The sequence below is a fragment of the Mus pahari genome, chromosome 22, assembly GCF_900095145.1.
Source record: "Mus pahari chromosome 22, PAHARI_EIJ_v1.1, whole genome shotgun sequence".
Lineage (NCBI taxonomy): Eukaryota > Metazoa > Chordata > Mammalia > Rodentia > Muridae > Mus > Mus pahari.
The window spans coordinates 49,840,929-49,850,187 of record NC_034611.1 but is presented as its reverse complement, the minus strand read 5'-3'; the positions used below and the strand labels follow the sequence as shown (position 1 = coordinate 49,850,187).

At 46.2% G+C, this 9,259-nt stretch overlaps 1 protein-coding gene across 2 annotated transcripts in view; it reads left to right on the top strand.

The window, feature by feature from the left end:
- Positions 1-9,259, top strand: part of Fbxo10 (F-box protein 10) — a 47,984-nt gene that overhangs the window by 4,677 nt on the left and 34,048 nt on the right. The gene's annotated exons all lie outside the window — the stretch shown is intronic.

Genomic DNA, 9,259 nt, shown 5'->3' with positions numbered 1-9,259 from the left:
GTAAGTACACTGTAGCTATCTTCAGATCTTCTTACAGATGGTTATGAGCCACCATGTGGTTGCTGGGATTTGAACTCCGGACCTTCGGAAGAGCAGTCGTGTGCTCTTACCCACTGAGCCATCTCACCAGCCCCCTAGTCTCTTTTAAATTGCATTTACTCATTTATTCTTTAGTGTAGGAGACATGCATAAGGTGGTCCCCCTTTCATAGTGTGGGTTCCTGGGGTGGCCCTCAGATCATCAGGCTTGCCTCCTGACCCTGTCTCTGACCTTCCTTGGGCATAGTCTGTCACGTATACCCACAAGCCTCCCAGGCTACAGTCATCCAGACGGAATGGCTTAGTTTTTGATGGTGGCTGGTTTTGGTTTTTCCTGTTGGTTTGCTTTTTGAGACAAGAACTAACTGTGTAGTTCAAGCTGTCCTGGAACTCAGTATGTAACCAAGACTGACCTGGAGTGCACAGGAGTCGCTTCTATGTGCTGGAATCCACAGGTATGAGCTATGATTCCAGCTTCTAAGTTTCTTTCCGACTAGCAGTTTGTGAGTTATGTTTGTTCCCAGTCTTGGGGGATACTTGGTTTGGCCAGCTTATTATTTTTATGTGTATTGTGTGTCTCGAGGCTTTAACTTACTCTCCTTAGTTATTGCAGATATTGAGCACTATGCCATAGTTAATGGGATGGTCTCTGTGAAATACCCAAGTCATCAGACTTGGTTTTTAATGTGGTTCCAGGTTGGCAGGCACTTTATCCACCAGTCCATTCAGCTGGTCCTGCAGGTACATTGTTAAGTGAGGCCCACGCTCGAGGCGACACTGTGATCCACATAGCAGTGAAAGCGTCCAGAGTCCGTCCGTCCATCTAGGTCTGTGCAGCCTCACTTAGGATCTATAGTTTCAGGTTCCTCCATTTACCGTCACTGTGTGTAGGTGCCGTGCTTTTATGGTAGATGGACATCTGGGATGTGCTTGTGTCCTGTGTTGTCAGCAGAGCAGCAGTGAGCGTGAGCAAGCAGATGTCTCCAGTAGGCTCTGGGGGCCTCTGGGTATGCCTGGGTCTAGCTGGGTCGTGTGATAGACCTATCTCTGGCTCTTTGAGGGACCGCCACACTGGTTTCATAGTGGCAACACCACTCTGCTCTCCCAGCAGCAGTGAATGAGGGTTTCTCTCTCCCACATCCTTGTCAGCATTTGCTCTCACTTGTTTTCTTAAGGTTAGCCATTCTGACCAGACGGACGAAATGAAAAGTCAAAGTGGTTTTCATTTGCATTTCCCTGATGGCTAATGCAAATGTTGAGTACTTTAAAAGATAGATCTTAGACATTTGTGTTTAAGGTTTGTTTTTGTTTTTGTTTTTGTTTTTTTAAACTGTGTGGGATCCTTTTAAGAGGTTCCCTAAAATCTCAGGCCTTTGAATACGTGAGGACCAGTCGGTGGCACTGTTTGGGGAGGTTTAGGAGGTGTGGCTTTGTTGGAAGAAGTATGTCACTCAAGAATTTAAGGATCCTGCTCTCTGCTTGTGTTTAAGATGTGTGCTGTCACCTTGATGTCTGTCCCTCCTCCACTCTACCACAGTGGACTTTGACCCTATGGAACCCAAAAAAACTCTCTATAGTCAAGTTGGTCATGGTGTTTATCACAGCAATAGAAATGTAACTGAGACACTGGGCTTCACTGTGTATCCCATGCTGACTGGAACTTGCTGTGTAGACCAGGCTAGTCGTGAACTAACAGAGATCTACCTGCCTCTGTCTCTACCTTTCAAGGGCTCACATTAAAGGTGCATGCCTACTTAGTCACCATCATCTTCTTGTGTGTGTGTGTGTGTGTGTGTGTACATGTGTGTACATGTGTGTACATGTGTGGAGGTCAGAAGACACTTCTTAAGTGAAGGTTCTCTCCTTCTGCTGTGGGTTCTAAGGATGGAATTCAAGTTGTAAGATTTTTTTTTTTTTTTTTTTGGTTTTTGGTTTTTCGAGACAGGGTTTCTCTGTATAGCTCTGGCTGTCCTGGAACTCACTTTGTAGACCAGGCTGGCCTCAAACTCAGAAATCCGCCTGCCTCTGCCTCCCGAGTGCTGGGGCTAAAGGCGTACGTCACCACGCCCGGCTAAGTTGTAAGATTTAATGATCATTTTGCTGGCCCCTGTCTTTCTTCTTTTGAGAAGTCTTTAGTTCCATTAGCCATTTTTTTTAAAAAAAAATTGTATGGTGTGTTTTCTTGGTGTTTAGTTTTCCTGAGTTCTTCGTGTATTCTAACTAGGCACCAATCCCGTCAGATGTATATGGCGGAGATTCCTCTACCCCCGATATTCTATAGGCTGCCTCTTCAGCTTTTCCTGCAGTTAAGAAGCCTGCCAATTTCATGAGGTCCCACTTGTTGATTGTTGGCCGCTGGGGCCCCATTGAGAAAATCTTTACTTAAGTATATCCTGAAGCTCACTCCCTACTCTCTTTTTGAGTTTTCAGAGTTTCAGGTTAACTTTGAGATTTTTGACCCATTTGGAATTTTGTGAAGGGTGGCAGGTAAGGAACAATTTTCTCCACAAGATTCAACATCTCAGAAGAGGGAACAGAAAGACTGTAAGGGCCAGAGTTTGGGGAGGACCAAGGTGAAATAGTATCTTCTGGATAGGATAGGGCTGATGAACACATGGACCGACAGCACAGGATCAAACCAGTCAGTGTCCTAGCATGGAGTGGAGAGGGGCTCACATGCCTACACTTAACTGAGGAGCTGTTGGCAGTTGATGGCTCCTGCAGGAAGTGAGTCAGTTAAGCGGGCTATCCCACACCCATGCATGCATGGGCAACACAAACATCACACTATCATGCCTCTGCCTCCCAAATATTGGGGCTCAGTGGGTTATAAAAAATAATTGTTTTTCAAAAAGACAACAAGGAGTTAGGTAGAGAGTGGAAGATGTAGCTGGGAGAAGTGGGGATGGACATCATCAAGATACGTTTGTCTCAGCCGCCGTTCTGTTGCTGTAAAAAGGCACATGGCCAAAGCACCTCTTGTAAAAGAATGCTTTTAGTTGAGGGCCTGCTTACAGTTTTGGGGGCTCAGTCCATGATCATCATGGTGGGGAACGTAGTGGCAGGCAGACATGATGCTGGAGAGGTAGCTGTGATGAGCTGCAAGCTCACATCTGATCTGCAAGTTGCAGACAGACAGACAGACAGACAGACAGACAGATGAGAGGGGGTGGGGGAGGGAGAAGAATCTCGTTGTCTCTCTGAATCCCTGTACCACTTGCTCTAATTTGGCCATTTTTCTCTGTGCCTCAGGTGATCTCTCCTGAATTTCTTCTGTTCCTGACAAAGGGGCATGGGTATTGTCTACTTTAGGTCAAATATCTATCCTATGTGGTATCTTGCCCTGGCTAAGGCACTGTGGATGACATCCCATCAGGTTAAATGGACTGGGAACACAGCTCTAAGGGCAAGGAAAGTGCTAGGCTTGATGTCACGGGACACTAACCTCAGCTGCTTGAGAGGCTAAAGAAGAGGATCACAACAAGTTCAAGGCCCGCCTGGGCCTCAGAGTGAGTTCAAGAGCAACCATATCTCAAAATAGAAGTGGGGATATAATCTAGCACACACAGGCCCTAGGATCATTGCCAGTGCCAAAAACTAGATACATAAAAATAAGGAGGAACAGACCCTGCTGGGGTTTATGTGCACAGAAGTAGAAAGTTTGAGGCCAGCCCAGGCAACATAGCCAGCTCCTTTGTAAAAACAAACAAAAGCAAAAGTTAAGGACCTGGCTTATAGCTCAGCTTGTTTGGTGTGCACAAAGCCCTGGGTTCAATCCCCAGTTCTGTGACAAAGATTATGTAGACTGAAAGTGAGAGGGGAAGGGGCGAGTCCATGTGTGGTGGGGCCGTGGGCCGCGATGGATCCAGACCTCTCACCTCATCTGGCCTTTAAGAGCTTACCATTTGCTCCCTTGTTTGCACTTGAAATAGAAACGCTCCCTAGAATTTGATATTTGGAACACAGAGGCCACACACCTCGTGAATTTCTGCTGCCAATGCTGTTCTAACCATCCTGTTCTGAATATGAACTTACTCTCTTTGCCAGATGGTCGGAAACCCGAAACCTGCTCACCTCCGTTACCGTAAGGCTCATGGAGCAGGAGAGATGGGTTACTGCTCTTCCGAGGGTCTGAGGTCAGAGGCCCTTAGAGACTCCAGCTCCAGGAGATCCAACTCCATCTTTTGACCTGTTTGGGTAATTTCACTCAAGTGCACATACTTACAAACAGACACATAATTCAAATAAAATTCTAAAAAAGAAAGGAAGAAAGAAAACCCTTGGCAGCCATTGCTAGTGAGCTGATGATGATCATAGACCAAGGAAGTGGGCACTCCCCCACTCCCTCTACACTTCAGTCTTTTTTTTTTTTTTTTTTTTTTTTTTTTTTTTTTTTTAAACTCCTAAGATGCTGGGAAAAGTGGCTCAAAATTCGAAGAGGAAGAAGAAGGGATTTGCTTTAGGAAAACATCACAGGAGAGGAAATCTTTCATTTGCTGTGCGTTCACTCTGTGCCAAGCTCAGCGTTAACTGTTTCCCAGACGTCTCTCACCCGGCTAATGAGCCTCTAAGGTAGTATTACCTCCATTTTTATAGATGAGGAAGAACAGGCAGAGACCAGACTGACTCCATTGAATGTGTAATGTCACCGGTAAAGTAGCAATTCCTTGGTGTGGAAATTGCCTCAAGCTGGGTGTGATTAAAGAGAAGTGGCTGGAGCGGTTTGTGCCCGGCTGGGAGGCAGAAGGTGACAAGAAGGATGAGAAGGACACTGTCTCATTGATAATGCTTAGGTGGTTGGGGTTTACTTGTCGGGTAAGGTGCCCAGGATTTTGTAGATTTTTTTTTTTTACTTGAAAATCCTAAGTCTTTAGGTCTCCCAGCTGAATGCTGTCAGTCCAAATTAGACGGTTTCTGATGCTCCATAATAACTGCAGGACCTGGGGCTGGTGAGATGGCTCAGCAAGTTAAGAGCACTGACTGCTCTTCCAAAGGTCCTGAGTTCAAATCCCAGCAACCACATGTGGCTCACAACCACCCATAATGAGATCTGACACCCTCTTCTGTGTCTGAAGACAGCAACAATGTACTTATTTATAATCTTAAAAAAAAAAATAACTGCAGGACCAACTTCATCTTCATGGTCAGTGAGGCCAAGGGTCCTGTACCATCACCAGCTGTGAAACCTAACGCTGTAAGGAAGGACCTGGGTGGCAGGTGGTTGGTTGTACAACAGGGGCTTGGGTCTTAGTCCAAGTTAGGAATCCATCTTCAGATATATTACTGCCAGACCCTAGGAGTGAGGTTTGCAGTGCAGTTTGTGTTGTGAGTTCTCACTAAGGTGACACAGTAAGTCCTGAAAATACCCTCCTGGTGGATGTAGTCATCCACGCCTTTAATCCCAACGCCCAGGAGGCAGAGGCAGGTGGAATTCTTGAGTTAGAGGTCCTTGTGTCTACTTAGTGACTTTTCTAGGCCAAGCAAGGCCATACAGTGAGAGTCTGCCTCAAAACAAAACAAAACCAAAAACAAGCAAAAACAAACAAACAAACAAACAAACTCAAACACTCCCTTCCTTAGCCTTTCATGTTTGCTAATTAAATGTGTGAGAATCAGGATTGAGAGCCAGTTCAAAGGGTTCCCTGATGCATATGCCTTCCTAGCTGAGCCTCAGTGAGCAGGCCCTGGGCTGGCAAAGGGAAGGCCTATCTGAACCTCTCAGAGCTCCTGACTTTGGCTAAGCACACTGTATCTGGATTATAGCATTGGGTTTCATCGCTGAAAGTACCCTCTCTCAGGCTGAAGAGGCTCGAAGAAAAGATGGTGTGTCAAACTGCAACAGTTAAGGTTTCTCTCCTTTCCAAAGTCTGTGGCTGTGTGGGGACAGGCGTTGTGGCTCGTATTTTACTCTTTTTTACTTTAGGATGGATTTGAACTAAAACCCGCAGAAGTAGAGACACCTTTCATTTGAGATGTTAAATCATTAACATGGTTAGCGTTGTTCCGCTGAACAGTGTGTTCTTGTTTAACTGGCGCATTGTATGCTTCACGGTGTGGGTGGGAAAGCTTGTTTTCCCTCTACATGGATACTAAAAAAGGCTTGAGCTGCCCTAGATCCTTTCTTCTTATTGATTTTTAAATCTAATCCCCCACCACCTTGCAATTAAGATGTCCTCCTGTAAGTAGGAAGCAATTGGTTTCGTTGTTTGGATTTGGAGAAGACACCAGGTCTTGCTCTACAGCTCAGACTGGCCTCGGCCTCACTATCCTCCTGTTTGCCGCCCCCCGGCTCTGGGATTGCAGATGTGTGCACCACCATGGGTGTTTTGTCATTATCTGATCATAGAAGACAAAAGCAGAGTTCAGCCGCCTGTGAAGGCAGAGCTCAAGCTAGAATGTAAGCCAGTACGCCCTCCTTGCAGGAGTCCGTTCACCGTAGAACCTTTTGTGCAGCGACTCAAAGCAGCTCCCGCATGAGCTAGTAGCTCTGGTGGGGCCCAAGGGAACCGGCTGGCTTTTCTGGCTGACCCCAGAACTGTCTCAGTCTGACCAAGAATTGGCCTAAGTGGAGCTGCAGCTTCCCCTCAGAGCTTGTCCTGTCACCTGCCTTACCCTGAAGTCTGCTTGCTGTTCTGATTCTCTCCTCTCTAGCAGTGACTTGGGTAAGTCATTCAAGTGCTCTCAGGCTGAGGTCCTTCATGGGTCTGTGAACTGAGACAGGACCACCTTCATTTACTGTGCTGCAAGCTTAGAGTTCACATGAGTTCTTGGGGGTCTTGTTAAAGTGCCATGTCTGGGGCTGGAAGAGATGGCTCAGCAGAAAAGAGTACTTGTGGTTCTTGGTTGGGCATGCTGGCTTATGTCTGTAATCCCAGCACCCAGGAGGCAGAGGCTAGCCCGGTCTGCAGAGCAAGTGCCAGTTTGGAGACAGAGAAACCCTGTCTCAAAAAAAAAAACTAAAAATAAATAATAGGTGAAGTACTCACTGCTCTTGCAGATCATCTGAGATTTGGTTTCCAGCACCACAAAGTTCAGTTCCAGGGGACCTGATACCCTTTTCTGGCCTCTACAGAAACATTCACTCACGAAGCACACACACACACACACACACACACACAGATAAAAATAAGTCTTTTAAAAATGCCATATCTGGCCAGGTGTGGTGGCACACACACACACACACACAGATAAAAATAAGTCTTTTAAAAATGCCATATCTGGCCAGGTGTGGTGGCACACGCCTTTAATCCCAGCACTTGGGAGGCAGAGGCAGGAGGATTTCTGAGTTCGAGACCAGCCTGGTCTACAAAGTGAGTTCCAGGACAGGTCAGGGCTACACAGAGAAACCCTGTCTCGAAAAACCAAAACCAAAAACAAACAAACAAAAAAAGCCATATCTGATGGCACTGAAGACTTAGTGTTTTAACAAACCTCTAAATCCTGGGATACCTGGAGGTATGTAGCTATTTCCAGTGGGAGGTCAGAAGACCACAGAAACCATGTGCCACCTTCAAGAGATGTAAAGAGAAGTGATAAAATAATACATTGGGAAAAGTAACCCTTTTTTTTTTTTTTGAGACAGGATGTTGCTTGCATGTAGCCTAGGTTGGCCTAGGTCCTCTGCTCCCCATTCTCCTGATGGGAGCTCAGGTGTGTCTGTCATCCCAGCAGGGTTTTACTATCTGAACGAGGGATTTCTTCTTGAGGCACTGAGTGCTTTTTCCCTCCATTGTGTTTGGTTTTGTGATGAATGGCATTGTTTTGGTTAGAGGGGATATTGCTATTATTTTTGGTAGCTGAATCTTTGTCTTCTGCTGTGTAGGAAAACAGGACCCTTATCTGCTCTCCCACTGAACTGTGAGGCCTACCCCATGGTCTTAGACATGGCGAGTGTTGAACACATACTTAGGTTTTATTTGCTTATTACACGGGGCTCTGTGCTGTAGCAGGGAGTCTGTGGTGATGATTTGAAGTCTCAGCACTGTTAGTCCGGTAAGGACTTACTCATTCAGTGCTAAGGACCCACAGTGCGCTGGGCAGAGTCCTAGACAGACTATACACAGCAGTACAGTGTTTCCAGCTTTAAGGGGCTTGCATTCTGCTCAGGAAAGATGAAGAGGAGGATAAAGACTCTTGGCTCTCTGTTCTGGTGAGTGTCGGTCTAAGTGGGCATGCTAGGGTCAAGCACTGAAATCTCCCAGATTCTGGGACTGACAAAAATCAGTTGGAAGACAGATAGACAGACAGACAGACAACAAAACTAAACTGCAGAGCCTTCATCCTAGTACCCTCCACAGGGAGAGTACTACAGTGCTTGAAGGATGTTATGTGCACTTTCTCCTTTGAAGGCCTGTCCTTACAGCATGGCCTGTGCCTGTTGGGCTAGCAGAGCACGTGGTCATTGGACCTTCTCTGTCTTCACTATGTTGCTAGCACCATATTGTGTGCCAGGTCTGTATTCAAGGACACTTTCCTAGAGACCATCCCTGACAGCCTATCTAAAATGATCCTCAGCAGTTGTTCACACATGCATGCACACAAGCCCTGTTTATCTCTCTGTAGCATTTGTGGTAACATTTGCTTGCTTGCTTGCTTTCTCTTTCTTTCCTTTTTTGTTTGTTTTTTGTTTGTTTGTTTGTTTGTTTTTGTTTTTTTTTTCAAGACAGGGTTTCTCTATATAGCCCTGGCTGTCCTGGAACTCACTTTATAGACCAGGCTGACCTCGAACTGAGAAATCCGCCTGCCTCTGCCTCCCGAGTGCTGGGATTAAAGGCGTGTGCCACCATGCCCAGCTTTTCTTTCCTTTTCTTTTTGCTTCATTTCTTGCCTGTCTATGAGAATAGGAACTTCGTCTTCTTTATTGCCTTTCAGTACTTGGAACAGTGCCTGGCTCTCAGTGGGCAAGCAAATGTTTGTTAACTAAATGTCACTTTTCTTTAGAAATTGTCAGAAATTTGTACACTGTGGCAAAAGGGCCATTTGGTGAGAGATCTTAGTCTTACTTCAGAGGTGGGGAGATAGACTCAGGGAGGTTCAAGGGCTTGCTTTCAGCCCCAGGGCTGGGAAGCAGCAGTTCAAACTTGCTGAGAGCTAGCCTGGGCTCACCTCCCAGGAGGAAGCCCCTCTTACTGAAGTTGGGGATACCAAGTGGCCTGGAGTCATGTGACTCTCTCCAGAGTGTGTGTGTGTGTGTGTGTGTGTGTGTGTGTGTGTGTGTGTGT